Source organism: Myiozetetes cayanensis, unplaced genomic scaffold (assembly GCF_022539395.1).
Source record: "Myiozetetes cayanensis isolate MyiCay16 unplaced genomic scaffold, myiCay2020 scf28, whole genome shotgun sequence".
Lineage (NCBI taxonomy): Eukaryota > Metazoa > Chordata > Aves > Passeriformes > Tyrannidae > Myiozetetes > Myiozetetes cayanensis.
Genome location: NW_026087499.1, coordinates 4237357 through 4252418, shown reverse-complemented (window position 1 = coordinate 4252418; position 15062 = coordinate 4237357).

The window sequence follows — 15062 nt, the reverse complement described above, 5'->3', positions numbered from 1 at the left end:
TTAATTTGTTAATGCTTCCACAGCACTGAGGTTTAACAGGGAATGCTCTGGGCATGTGAGCCATTTCTGTGGCTGTTTCCTGATGCAAAACACTGACATGAGCATAGATCACAACAAAATGTGATACTGGGTGGGTAATGGGAAGAGGCAGAGAGGCACAGATTAAGGCTGTGTCGATTGGGTGACTCACTAGATCATAACAGTCCCCAGGGCTTAAAGCACAGTTTATTTATAGCTGCTGTGAGCTCGGAGTCCCTGGATCTCAGAGTGACAGCTGGGAGAGGAGATGTGGATTTTTTTATTATTTTACCTCTGGGGAATGCTTCTTGCTCACAGGGAGAGATAATTAAATCAACAATTAAAACCGTAAAGACTCCTGAATCACAGACAATGCTGCACTGTACCCGACCTCTCCTGCCTTGCTTAGAGAGTGCAGGGCTGATCTTGCTGATCTAAGAGGCTTAACTGGTGCATGGAAACCACAGCCACCAAACCTGGGTGGTGGGAAGAAGCTGGAAAAGCAGCCAGGCTGTCCTGGAGAGGTGTGAGGTGTGCAGGGACTACACCACCTCTGAGACAGCTCAGCTGGAGCCCAGATCATCTGTGGAGGCTCCAACACTGCAAAAAAAAATTGTAATGATTTTTGCAAACTGTATGTGGACAGGGATAGCATGAAACTCTCCTGGTGCAAGGAATCCCTCCCAGTTCTGCTATTCCCAGTTCAGACTCAGGCAGACCTGCACCAGTTATCTGGGAGCCAGAAAAAGCAGCACTACAGGGCCTGTCCAGCTCAAATGGAACAATACCACTCATATTCTTCACCACCAAGAGCTGTCTCTCACCTACTGCTACAAAAAAACCCCCCACAGACTCCTTTACCTCCACATAACAGGTAATAAATATTTCTTACTGTTTATAAAAGCATCATTAGAGAAAATGTTAAGTGCAGTAAAGAAAAAGCAAGGCAGGATTTCTCCTAAAAGCCTTTTTCATGGCAAAGCAGGCTTATCAGTGGAAAGGAAAATTCCCAAGGCAGCTTGTATTCCAAAACACGTGGGAAATAACATCTCTCAATGACTTTTCCCTTGCACAAAAGGGTTTGTAACAACACTGCTGACAGGATCTGAAGCTGGAACTCCAGATTTTCAGCTTTGACAATGGAATTATTGCACATTATTCTTTCTAAGTAAATTAAACCCATTAATCATCATAATTAGTAACGCTCTGTGTCAGTGATATGGTAACAGAGCTAGTCATTATACCCTGCTATAAAGAAGCTAAAGAATGATACTACAGCCACTCCACGGTGCTGCTGTCACTGCCTGGCTGGGGAGGAGGATCTTAATGCCCAAGGCTTGAGAAAGACACCAACTTCAAAGAGATGTGAGGGCAGCAAGAGATACCATGCTGGCTTTAAAGCCCCTGGGATGCTGAGAAATAGCAGAAAAGAACAAATTCGTCCTTACTGTGATTCAGTTCAAGCATGGCAGGAATTGTTTTGGCCCACGAGGTTTCCGTGTTGATTTATACCTGGAGAAGGCGGCATTGTTCGAGTGTGAAGAGAACTCCAGTCACATCTCCTGGGTTGCCTGTGGAGTTTATATTGCAGCTGCATTAATAATGTGATTGTCAAGATCTATCTATTAATAAATGAGTGGCAGATTTTGATAAACTTCTATCACGATGCAAGTGCCTTATACCAGCCCCGAAGGTGTAACACTCAGACACGTCAGAGTCACAGCTGAGCCTTTACAATCTGTTGATGCAGCACCTTAATCTGGCTCTAGTCCACTTTTATTTGTTTGGATGTAGTTAAAGGCATATTCCAGGTGGCAGAGGGCAGCCCATGTGCTCAGTGCAATCCAGCCAAGGAAAAAGAGGCTCCTGTTGGTCCCTGCCCCAAAGACCCTACTCACCATTTAAATCACAGCAAATAACTTCCAGCAAGTTTCTTCTCCATCTTTTGCAAGATGTCTCTGGAGAGAGGGAGATTTTTTGTTATTATTATTATTTTTTTTACCAAACAGACTTGTTACTTGAAATCAGTTAGTAAAATGTTTCACTAATTTCATTTTCATTCCCGCTCACCGGTCACGCCGGGTTGCTTAGTTACAATTGTCATTTGGAATTATTTTTGCTCCATGACTCTACAAAAGATGAGCTCCTTGATTGATTCTGATGTTGGTGCTGACAGAAATTGAATATAAAATTTCATTTCCTCCTGCCTAGCGTGATTGGATGGTATGAATGTTACAGAAAGTGAACACAAAGGAATCAATCTGGACACCTCCCCCATAAAGGAAGTATGTTCCTCCCAGTGATGTCAGTGAGACAACTTGCCTGGGGTGTGAGAAAGGCCAAAACAGATGCAAACACATGACTATTTGTCCTTTTATTCTCTGATGGGCATGTGCCTGAAGAGACAATGTGCTCACATACACCTGTGCTTGAGAAGATGCCACTGGACTGTAGCAACTGTCCTTACCTGTCACGCTCCCACAATATGCTCTCAGGAGAGGTGCCCAAACTGCCCACCCATATGGGATACAGCAAACCCTCAGAGAACAATGTTTCTGACTGACCTGCAGTTTAAATCTTCACCCCAAAGCAATAACTCTCACCTTTGTGCTTCCTCATCCCCCAGTCTTCAGTACCCCCTTTCCTCCAGCACGTGTTCCATCCATTCTCCTCACATCCCATCTTTCCCACACACGTAAATTTGCCACCCTCCCACACCAGCTCCTTCTAAACCAGCCAGTTTAGTCAACAACAGCATTTGGCTCTTCTAAGTTCCCTATTTCTTGTGTTGTGAGCTCCATCTAGTGCTGTACCCTGGGCTTCCTCTGCTGCCAGAGCAAAGCTTTCCATCAGCACTCGTTCAAACTGAGCATCAGAGGCCAATAAAAAGATGTCAGAGAAGAATAAAGCTGTTTTCTCCCTGCAGATCTGGCTGCCTTCACAGCTGCATATAACACTGGTGTGCAAAGCACAGCCCTGAGAGGACAGTTCCAGTAGGACCAGGACTTGGTGGAAGCTCTCAAACTGCTGTGGGTGCCACAGGGCTGCTGGGCCACATCTCGTTGTGGCTTTTGAGCACTTTCCCCCACACACTTTTGGCTGACACACTTTTTGGAGTCACAGGCAAAGCTCTGAAGGTCAAGGAGGATCAGATTCCCAGGAGGGGATGAAATACAGCTCCTTGGAGGAAGACAGAGCTTCCCTGTAGGCCTGCAAATCTCCAAATAGCTTCCTTTCCTTAGTGGCCCTCCTCCACTGCACCCTCAGCCCGTGGTTTCCATGGAGTTATCCATCCTGCCTGATAACCTCTCCACTCTTTTTGGCCAGGTCCCAGTCCATCAGAGGACTCAGTTCTGAGCACAGACTTCAGTGAGGTCTGGCTCAGACAGCTTTAAAATGACAACTGTACCATAAGAATGCAGATACAAAGAGAAATGCACATTAGGTGTCCTCCAGCTGCTCTCCCCCAGTCTCTCCCTCTTTGGCAGACTGGCAAATTTGGCTTCCTGAAGACATTGTAATGGGCCATCACCAGGGAATAAGAGGTGCAAATGAGATTATTTACTGCAAGCTGAAATCACAGAAGTTCCACAATAGGTTGGAGCTCAATGCCATTTACCTGCTTTAGCCCATTCCCACTTTGGAGTAACAATTTCACAGTCAAATCTTGTTGTTTAGTATTTAAAATGTTCTGCCTCCCCGTTCCTTCTATTGAAGGGGATCACAGTACTCTGAGACAAAGTGTTCAATAGATTCTCAGACTGCAGAAGAATAATATAAGCCTAAACCAGATAGTTCTTTAATTTCCAGAGAAAATAATTTACCGAGATATTCTCAGGCAAAAGAAATATATCTCTCTCTCTATCTATCACAGTGTTTAGGATTTCATCCCTCATTTTTTGTAAAATGCATGAAAGATTCATGAGTTATTCAGCTGCTCTGAGTTCCTGGGATATTGTTAATAAACTTCCCCCTTATTCCTATTGTTACATCTCATCAGCCATTTCAGCCATTTCAGGTTTTTGAAGCACAGAGAGATTCTTTTTTGTCGAAGTATTTTAATATCTGCTTCGCAAAGATGAACATCAAGTTTTTCTATTCCATCATATTCATCATTTTCCACTTTCCCATCATAACTTAGGAGCCAGGCACATTAATCCCTTCTTAAGACAGGAATAGAGTTGGATGAAGGGAACCTCTGAAACCAGACAATGAATCTCTACAAGTGCTGCAGCCCTTAAAGAATTCAGCAAAGGTAGCTTTTCCTGAGAGTAAATTCAGGACTATTATCACCACAAATTACTCACTGATGCACTGCCAGCATTCAGTTCTGCCAAATAAAAGTCTTCACAGGCTTTTGAGGACCCATCCAAGTGTAAGTCTTGTGCAGCAAAAAGAATGCTGGGATTTGACTACTGACTGTTCTCAAAGACAAGGTTCTCTTCCTGGACCTATTTCCACTCCCTCCTTTCCCCCCCACTCCCCACTCATTCTCAATTCCTTGGCAATTCACCCTGTTAATGTCAAGGAAACCTCTCAAGGATTGTGGATAAGCCACAAACTCTACCCTTGGCAGACCAGAGGCTTCCCTCTTCTGCAGACTCTCAGAGCTGAGATGCAGTGCTTGGTCTAAGTCCTCCTCACTTCCCAGAGGATGGAGCTGCTTTCACTCAGCCACAAGACAGGCTAATCATCAGTCCACAGTGTTAAAGATATTTCCGAAGGAAAACAAACAACAAATCAGAGGAGCCCTTGCTGTGGTTTCCCAGGAAAATATAACAGGAAGTTAACCCCATCAAATACATTTTATCACCCACAATCTCAGTTCTCCAGTTTAAGCTTCCAGCTTTCCACGCCAAATCTTCAGTGTTCCCTCCAGGCGTGGTCTGAAGAGCTGTCCAGGGTCCCGAACACGGCTGCTCAGCCTTATAATAGAGATCCAGAGACATTCTCCCTGTCAGAACTAATATAGAGATATGTGCAGCTTCTCCAAGGGGCTTCAGCTGGAGCAGATTCACCAGAGCACGCAGTGGATGAGCCCTTTAGATTTTAATCCTTTTGCTTTTAAATCTCTTTTTCTTCACAGTCTTATCATGCACTGCAGCATTTCCAGTGATTAAGCCCAAAACAGAAGGAGGTAAAATTCCCCTGCAGACAAGAGCAGAACAAAAGAGAGGAAGTTCTGATTCAGCCTCTTGTCAGCAAGTCCTTCCTAGAACCAGGCCTGGGGAGATCACCGAGGAAAACATCTAAACTGCCACCTTAATTGCTGACAGAAGCTTTCATCACAACAGTGTCTCTGTACCTCAGAGTCTTAACAGACCTGTCATGGCAGGGCTCTGGCAAGATGAGGATGATTATTCCCATTTTACAGATGGGGCCAGGAAAGAGAAACATCTGAGCCACTATTAGACACAAAACCTGTTACTGAGCAAAGAATTTAGCATGACTTGCAAGCTGCAGACTAATGCCTTAACCACTGGCTCCTCCTACAATTTACATCCTGAGCCTCAGCATGCAGCAAATCTTCTCCCTCAGTAACACTTTGCTCCCCTTCCCAGGACAGATCACTGCAGATTTGCACTGAGTTTTGCTGTTTGAGGCTCTCAGTGCTGAGAATCCTCTCCCACAGCGTATCAGTGTCGTTTTTCCAGGTGGTGGCATCATTCAGAGCATCAGCCAAGCAGAACATGAATCATCACAGACTGATCTCACAGCCTCGTAATCCCTGTCTTCTCTGCACCCAAGTGATCCAGCCTGGGGCCATCCAAAGGTGTGTTTAAGCACTGTGAGGCAGCTCACTTGGATGTCAGAGCATGAAAGCACAGCACAATCTGCTCACTCATCCTCCTGCCTGCTGTTTGTGTGACCCAGGCAGAGCAGGGGCTCATGAAAGCAGGGGCACTCCAAGCAGAACACATCCTGGGGATTAGGGAGCCAGCTTTCCACAGACTTGTCAGAAATCATGAGAATTAGCAATGCTTGGGATTTCACTTTCTTTTTACTCAGAGAGCATTCTGTTCTGAATTACAGTTGGCAGCCACAGTGCCCATCTCATTTGGCTTTGTCAGGGTTGAATTCCATTACATTCAGAAGGGGAAACAACACATCTTCCTCAAATCAAATGACCTTGGACACATGTCCAGAGCAGCTCTGGACAGCTGCTTCTTTTGTGAGGAATTCCAAGGAATAGGAGCAATGTAGCACCAAACACCTTTGGGCTTGGAGATTTCTTGGTGTGTTTTGGCAAAGAACGATCCTTTATTGCTCTCCTTACCTCTAAACCCATCTCAAAACAACCAAAAAAAGTGAAGGACCATCAAACAGCTTCACTTTCTGGTTCTTTTATCTGTGACACTCCAAACCCTCTGCTCCAGCCCACTGCTCCCGAATTTCCCTGCTGGCTCTGAGGAATGTGCAGTGAAGCTGAGAGGCTGCAGACAAGCCCTTATCCTCCACTGGAGAGAATCAGAACAAGTCAAGCCATGTATTACAAGTGCATTTATAGTGGCATTTAAGAGAGATTCTCCTAGATGTTTTAAGAGCTGCAAGAAATGAATTTTACATCTCTTGCCAGGCGTAACGTAATCACACCCCAGAAATACTGGTTTACAGTTTTATCTATTCCTCCCGGGTAGGCAACACACAGAGAAAGAAATACAGCTGTGCATGAGACAGAAATCAAATTTGGGAGCTCTCAGCTGCTTTTCTCCATGGCACCATGGTCCTCTCCTTTGCAGCATTTAAGCACAGTCAGAGCACAGGTTGTCTCTGCCTGAGTCCAGGATTTTACTGAGGACCTGTGAGAAAATTCCATTAACTCTGAATGTTGACAAAGATCACTCCTTTGTATCTCCAAAAGGTACATCCCACACCGTTTCACTCTGGATGTTATTCTCTTCTTTCATAGGAGATCATGCAGAGCAGAGCTCTGTGAAGCTTGTCCCTGCTCATTGCTCACCAGGAGGTTGGATATGTCCACATGTGAGCCCTGAAATAACCATTATCACACAGCTCTCACAGTGCAGCCAACCCAGCTGTAACTTCAAAACCTGCAAAGAGACAAGACAACCTGGGAATTTTTGCTAGAGCAGTTTGGGGACTGTGGAAAAACTGGGACCTTTCTTGCTGAGTAGACTGTAGCAGAAAGACATCTCTGGGTAGCAGAAGGATCTGGCTAATACAAAGAAAACAAAAAAAGGGCACTGGAAGTTTAGGGATTCTTTAAGAAATCCTGGGGATAACACAACCTATAGGATATAACCAGGATTTGTCCTGTAAGAATTCTCCTAAAAAAGGTAGATTTGTAAACTGGGAGCTCTAGAGGCAGCTTTATAGAGGCAACCTAGGCAGCTCCAGAACCTGTGGAGTTCAGCTCTAGGGGCATTTGAGGTCTGGCCTGCCCCTCTGACTCCCATCCCTGTAGTTGTCTGCCTGTCAGAAGGGGGAACTTTTAATCATTCACTACCAAAACTTTCCATCACAACTAAAACCTTGACACACTGAGATGAAAAGAGAAGAACCTGCACCAAATCTTTAGAGAGAAAACACAAAACAAATTTATTGTCGCTGTCTGTTACAGTGTCTCCTTTTATTACCCTTTCCTGGGAGCTGCTGGGATTTGCAGCACTCAGCATCCTTCAGTGTAGGTGGGAGGAAGGGAGGGCACTTGAAGCACGACAGGAGGGACAGGGAGGTTGAGGAGCAAAGCGAGAGGGATGCAGGTGTTGTGAGCACACGAGGTTTACGGATGACTCACTCAGTAAGGCACCATCACCGACGCTGCTGCTGTCTCAGCTGGACGAGCTCCTGGCAGACAGGAGGCAGCTGGGGAGATGGATCTGCTTTTCTGTCAGTCATGATCAGGAGCAGCGTTCTCCACTCGTCTAGGCAGGCACAGGAGTGCTCTGCTGTGCACAGGAGTCACTGGCAGCATCACACATTCTACAGGAGCCCATGGGTTGGCTGCTGCACCCTCAGTGCCAGTAATCCTGCTGCTGCTCTCACACACTTTATGCTCAGTGGGCATAATTACAGACCACTCCCGAGCTCAGAGGAAGGTGGGGACTAAAGTCTTTCAAGTGTTTTCAACAGCTTCCTAGAAACCACTGTGAGATGAGCAGCCCCCTTGCTCCTGTCTCCTCCAGAGACTCCTGGAGGGAAGGATTCCCGTGGGGCACAGTGTTTATCAGGATCACAGCACCACACATGGTATGAATCCTCACACCTCATTGCCACAACCCCTACAGTAAGTTCAACATTACAAGAATAAAAGATGATGCCTCTTTGTTTTCTCTTCAGGCCTCGTAGCTGGTCCGTGTCATCACCTGGTGGCTGTTTGTGAAGGGAGTTTTTGTGCTTGTGGATTTCCGTTCCTGCCTCTGGATCTACAATAATCCCATAATTGTGATGCCAAGCAGTGGCTGAAGACCATTTTATCACAGTCTGTATAATGTGTAAATACCATTAAGTTAGACGGATTTTCTCATTAATTCTCCGTCCCAGTGACAAGCCAGGAATTAACACAATTGATTTTCCAGTCCCTGCTCATTATCAATCATCCAAGAACTTAGTCACATTTCATCTGTCCCACCTGGGTCCCAGCATACATTTGTAGACTTCAACATATATTAAACTAATAAAAAACAACCATCACCATGACCTCTGTAATCTAAACCCAGACAAGAAAAAACTGTGTATATTCCTCACTCCTTTGGTGGTAAACTTCCCACTAGGTACCAGTGTCCTACTGAGAACCAGCAGTGGCCAGGTTAAGGAACAAATTCACTGTACACTGTAGCCTGTTGTGCTATATTTTCTGTCTTGCAAACAAAATAAAAGCACTTCTCTTCAAGAAAAGAACAGTTCCTGGAGGAAGCAAATCCAGGCCCCTGAATGTGCTGGTCCCACAAGCTCTCTGCCCCATCCTAGAGGGCCTATAAATAAAGGGTTTGTAGTCTTTTAAAATCATCAGCACTCTTTGGCTTAACTGGATCCAAAAAGTACTCAAGACAGGATCAGAAGTGAAATTATCACTGGATAGTAATAACGTTTATGGAAGCTATTTAAGGTAATTCCAATCTTTTTTATTAGGTGACTTTTGAAACTTCCAGTACAGGGAGGTATTACAGGTTTGGAATACCAAACAATAAGAGGTTAGAAGAGTAGTTCAGTCTGGGAGCTGTTTCTCCAGGTAATTGGATTCCTAAGCCCTGAAAGGTCATGATCTCAGTTTACTCTGCTGGGACAGAAGGTGCCCAATTATTCTTTTACCACATGATCCAGCACAGGCTTTGGCATTGCCTGCAAGAGACAGTTTGCAAATCATCACAGCAGGGGAAAAAATAAAGATGTTGCAGACAGAAGGAAGTCAGGCTTTGATAGCTCATCTTCTGCCTTGTGCTTCCCACTGGAACAGCGAGTGGGATACACTTTTCTCCCAGAGGGTGTAAAACAACAGCTCACAACGTGCACAGACACAAGAAGACCTTTCTCCAGAGGGTGCTGGTGGGCAGGCTTGTATGCAAGAGCTGCTCCAATGTAAACAGAGCCAGGCACAGTCTAGTCCTAAGTAATAATTAAAAAAAAATAGGAACCAAAATCACCAATGGTGTGTAAGCATCACCTCAGAGAAGTCCATGATGTTCATAGTCAAGATTATACCCGGTGTGTTCTTTGTAGTTGTCGTGTTTTCAGCAACCACTGATTGTCCCATGCAAGGACTCTGCCAGTGGATGAGGAGTGAGACACTGGACAGACACTGGACAGACGAGAGAGGAGTAAAGGTCACAGACAATCAGACAAAATGATGTCACCTTCCAGGCAGCTGTGGTGGTTGTGGCAGCACGTGGAGCACTGCAAAAAGAAAATCCAACTCTTATAGTTTTTGTGGTTTCTGGAGACAGACCAAACCCACTGTTTTTTTAGTGTGGGTAAGGGTTCCTGTACCCAGGTGATTTTGCAAGTTAACTACTTCTTGTCTGAATCCTCTCACGTACCAGTGCTGTCTCAGGGATGACATTTTGCTGGGTTTTTTCCCTTCACTGCAGATCACAAAGGTGTGCACTCCATTAGGTGAAAAGAATTTCTATTAAGTGTGCTAACAGCTTGCATGAGAAAATTATGGAGACTTCTTAAGGTTATAGTGGAACAAAACAAAAAACTCTGTCAGAAACCAAGGCTTTCTCCTTCATCAGTGGCTGAGCTCATTTCCCCCTGCAGCCTGGTAAATACATCCATTCGTGTGTAACAAGTTTTATGGTAGAATTCAGGCTTGAACAGATTTTTATAGCCCAGCCTTGAACTCTAGCAAGCACAGAATCCCAATTTGTGAGGCAATGACACAAAGTGCAGCATCAGCCCCAAAGCCCTGATCCAGGACAAAGCACGGGGACACTGGTGATGCAGTGAGGTGACAGGGACCAGGGCTGAGCTCAGTGCATTGCTGCCAGCCAACTCCCTCTGATCAGGGCTGCTGACACATCCCAGCCAGTGCTCAGCACCTCTGCCAGATCCCTCAGCCCTGCTGCAGTTCCAGTCTTGGCTCCCCATGTACAGCTCCCTTCAGTCCTGTCTTGTAACCACCTATAAATGCTGTTCTGCCCATCCAGGACGTGAATGCTGAGCTCTGACTGAAATTATATTCATGGGCCAGGCATCAAGCCAGGGGACTCTCTTCACTGTCACTCACTTGGCAGTGACTGGAACAATTTATAGCAAATTGAAGGGTAAGGACTTGATAATGAAACTATTTAATTTCCACCTCCAATTCAGCTGCCACCTGTAAAACTGCAGCCAGGAGTGGGCTCTGGAAATACACTGTGAGACCATCAGCCTTTCCCCAGACACTGCCTTCACCTTCATGGCTTTACTTCCGTGCCCACCCTCATCAGCTTTGTTATTGTAAACGACTCCTGATTCATTGCCACAAGGACACGGTGACACAGCTGTTTGCATCCTTCACAGACAGGTATCCCCTGCTCAGCTCAGAGCTCCCAGCACTCCCGTGTCCTTTGCTGTCACCCCAGGACAGGGGAGGCAGTGCCTGCTGGAACCATGGAACACCACAATTCTCTCGGCACAGCTGTCTCCCACCAAGGACAAAAAAAATTGGGGCACAGGCTTTTTTGGCCACTGACATTTTCCAAATGCCTGTGCTGGTTTTGTGAGCAGTTCTGCTGTCACAGGGGCCGGTTTCTGACATTCACACCTGGATTGGCACCATTTGACAGTGGCCCTTTCCATCAACGTCAGCCCCAGTCCCAAGGTGCTTTATGACACTATTTCAGACAGACTGCTTAAAGCTACACAAGCTCCAAATGCAGCATCTCTGTAAGCAACCCCCATACCCTGACAATCTGGGACAACTTTACTGTTAAAGCTCTTGTTCTGTACAGGAAAACTGAACAATCTATTTCCACTCTTCCCATCGTAGCACAGACATTCCTACAGCAGTGCCTCCCTGGGACTCAAACCATTCCCTGTCTCTTCCCTATAGACAGACAGGGATTCACAGAACCTCAGTTTCCCCCCAAAACTGTCAGCAGGAGAATGGTGACTGGGATGGCCAGGTTTTGAATGGAAGAGAAAGAATCCACATTAAATTCCATTTTCCCTAGAAAGTGCAACGCCTTACCTCAGTAAATGCTGAAAACATTTCTTCCCTTTCACTTTTCCTCACGAAGATGCCTTTTTATACAAGTCAGAATGCAACACACATTCTCTCCCACACACAAAAAACATATGGATCTCTAGAAAACAACCATTTTTTCCTCCTGTGGGTTAGCTTGCTAGAGAGATTGATATTCTTTTTATGTCTCAATCCTCAGGAGACATTTAGGGCTCCTAAATGACTTAGATTTGTTTCCTCACCATCTGGAGACGAGTTAACTCTCCGTGGGAATGATCAGCACTCTCAGGTGTGTCCCTGCACTCAACCCTTCCTGGCCCAGCACTCCTCTGTCCGTGGGTTACCCCACAAATGGGACCTACAGAGGCTGCAGAAAGGGATAGAGGAATTTAAGATTTGGCTGTTTCTGGTCATGAACATTGTTCAAAGCTGGAGATTGCTGTACACAGAACAATGTCCTGCTTAAGGGTTTCCCAGGACATCAGAAGACAAGGAGCACACCATCAGCTTTGTGAAAAGGCTGAATATCTCTGAGTGAAGCAGCACTTTAAACAATGCTAAAATAACCTAATATAGGAGATTATTTTTTCTCTAGAACACCTGAATTTCTGTGTACCTTATGCAGGAATACTGAGCCACTGCTAAACCTGGAGTGGTTTAGGTTCAGCTTCCCCAGCTCATCCTTTCTCCTGCGTTTGAACAAGTTAAAATCCTGGGATCCTTGAAAACTGGGTAATTTGGGATATGGATTTTAGAACCCAGGAGGACAGAGGCAGGGAAGCTCTATGTGCCACAGTGACCCACTATTGCTCCCAGAACAGCAGGTGATTCCTGCCTTGTGAGTTACTGGGGAAAAAAGAAAAATCTTTTGACATAAAGCAACCAGGATTTCAGCTTCAGAATTTCTTTAATACACATCTGTCCTCTCCAGCTCTCAGTTCTTGATCTTTGCCCTTAATTCTTCTCTCCCCATACATGTGCAAATGTTGTTCCACTTTCTCTGGAAACCTCAGCTACAAAGGTTTGGAGAAACAGGGGATTGGTTGAGAAAGGAGCTTTACAGAAAGCCTGCAGCACATCACTGGGGAGGGAGCCTTGTGTTTCTGGGTGGCTAATTAAATTCTACTTAAGAACTAATTTAAGGAAGAAAGACCAGATGAAGAATGGTGTGGCACAGCATCAAAGTGGACTCTTAAGGCGTTGCTGGGCTCTAGAACACACACACAAGACAGCACAGGAATCTCTAGTGTGTTATTCCCAACCTCTCCTTTATTTATATTGACTGGAGCTCAGGTTTATACAGGAGTAGAGCTATCCCCCCCAGGTTAAAATATGACTCCACTGGGGCATAACAGTGGCCTTATGCCATACAGAAAGTAATTTATGCTCTATCTGAAGTCATTTCATCAACCCTTGGCACAATGGCTAACGAGCCCAGGAAGATGGTTTATTAGACCCTCTTCCCATTAGGTCAAAGTCTGAGAAACTGCTTATTTCCCAGGGCAGGGTGATTTGTGCAGATTGCGTCTGCAGATGTATTTGCAAACACTGCATGGGATGTAAATTGCCTGAATTTGGCCTTTATATCAAGCAGGCACTTTGTTTATTCCCTTACCACTGTAAGTCAGATGATTTGGGGCTCAGGCTTTGTTTTTTGGCTTACTGGGACACCTAAAAACATGAATCTTTGTCCTTTGTGCTAAATCAGTGACAAGGCACACGAACCAAACCCCTCCCTAAAAGAGCTTTGTGTTCCATCCACTCTGAAGAAGACTGGGATTTATTAAAATTGCTGGGCTATTCTGCATTCCCCAGTTAACAAACTGCCCATGGATGGAGCAGTAGAAAAAAGAGCAGGTGCCAGGATCTCCCACCTCAATCAGCACCTAAAATCACTGGCAGAGCAGCAGAGCTGCCCAGTGCTAGCCTAGCCCAGGACAAAACATCTGAGAGGGGCCACCCAAGAGTCAGATTGGAGGAGGCAGACCCCAACATCTGTTGCTGAGCTCTTGCACTTTCAAGCTCTTGGAGCAGCATCAGATCCTGTGTTCTAGTGAGGTTCTCCCTGCTTTCCCTACTCCCTGACAAACTGCCTGTGACACCTCCCTCAGCCAGCACGTTCATCTGGAGCCGTTATTGACAGAGCCATCTGATGAATGAGCAGATTCTCCTCCTTGTTGTTTCACGAGAAAGCGGCACCATAGATTTTTAATTCTTCAAATCACTCAGGCCCTGGCAGGCTGATGGGAAGTCAGCAGAGGACAGTCAGGGGTTATAGTTTTGTTTGGATTTGTTCTGGTTTTTAAAAAACATCTGGGCCTTCATGTGCAGAGGTTGTGAATTGTGGTGTGTGAGCTCTCTCAGGATGGTGCATGCAGGAAACCTGGGACAGATGCCCAAACACAGGTTTCATTCCAAGGATACACTTGGCTGATAACCCCCCGTGCCTGCAGATCAGTGAGATGAATGTTGGAGCAAGTCTCTCTCTCTCAGCTGACCCCAGGGCAATGCTCAGCTTTGTCCTCCACGTATCTGTCCTTCAGACAAATCCTTGTGGCCACTGAAACAGCTGGATCAGACCATGGGCTTCCCTGTGATCTAATTATGCAGCAAGGGTAAGCACTGGCAATACTGAGTATTGACTTATTTATCACCATCAGAACTTGAAAAAAACCCTTGACAAATGTGTTCATTTTGGGTCCTACTCTGAGCTCCACAGAAGCACGAAGACCTCATTTCAGACAGTAAAATACAGGAATTATCCTGTCCAGCCCTGGGCCTCTTCCTGTAGACATACAGCTGCAATAAGCTGGCCCTGCTGAGCTTTATTGAATGTTACACATTTTAGGCAGTGCTGGGAGCTATAGATTTTATCTGGGCTAGATATTTAACTCCCCCTTAAAATGAAAAATAGCTTTAAGAAGCCAGAGCAGCATTTCATTCCTTAAACACGTAATTCAGCAGGCTCAAACTCCAAGAATGAAGTGACTGAAGGCGATTCAAATTAAAATAATCTACCAGTGGCCTAAAAGACAAACCAAAATGTGAGGGAAAAGGCCTAGTTATTAAAGTACCAGACTGTACTCTCCTCCAAGGAGCATGACCTTGATTAAGCAGCAGTGACAGAGTCCACTCACCCAAGTAATGGGGGGAATATAGTCCAAGCTCCTAAAACCACTATCAAAGTATTAAGGTTTTCCACTGGGGATCCAAGATGTGTTAAAAGCACATCTCATAGAGTGTGCAGACACTGCATCCCTCCCCCCACGAGTGTACTGCCCCTCAGGCACAGCTTGCCCACACTCTTTTGAATGCTCAGCCCTCAGCACCTGACCAGAATGAGCTTATTACGCCATCAGCAAAGGCTTCAAAATGTAAGAGCTGAGTGGCTTTCTTCAAATGCCCCTTTCTGCCT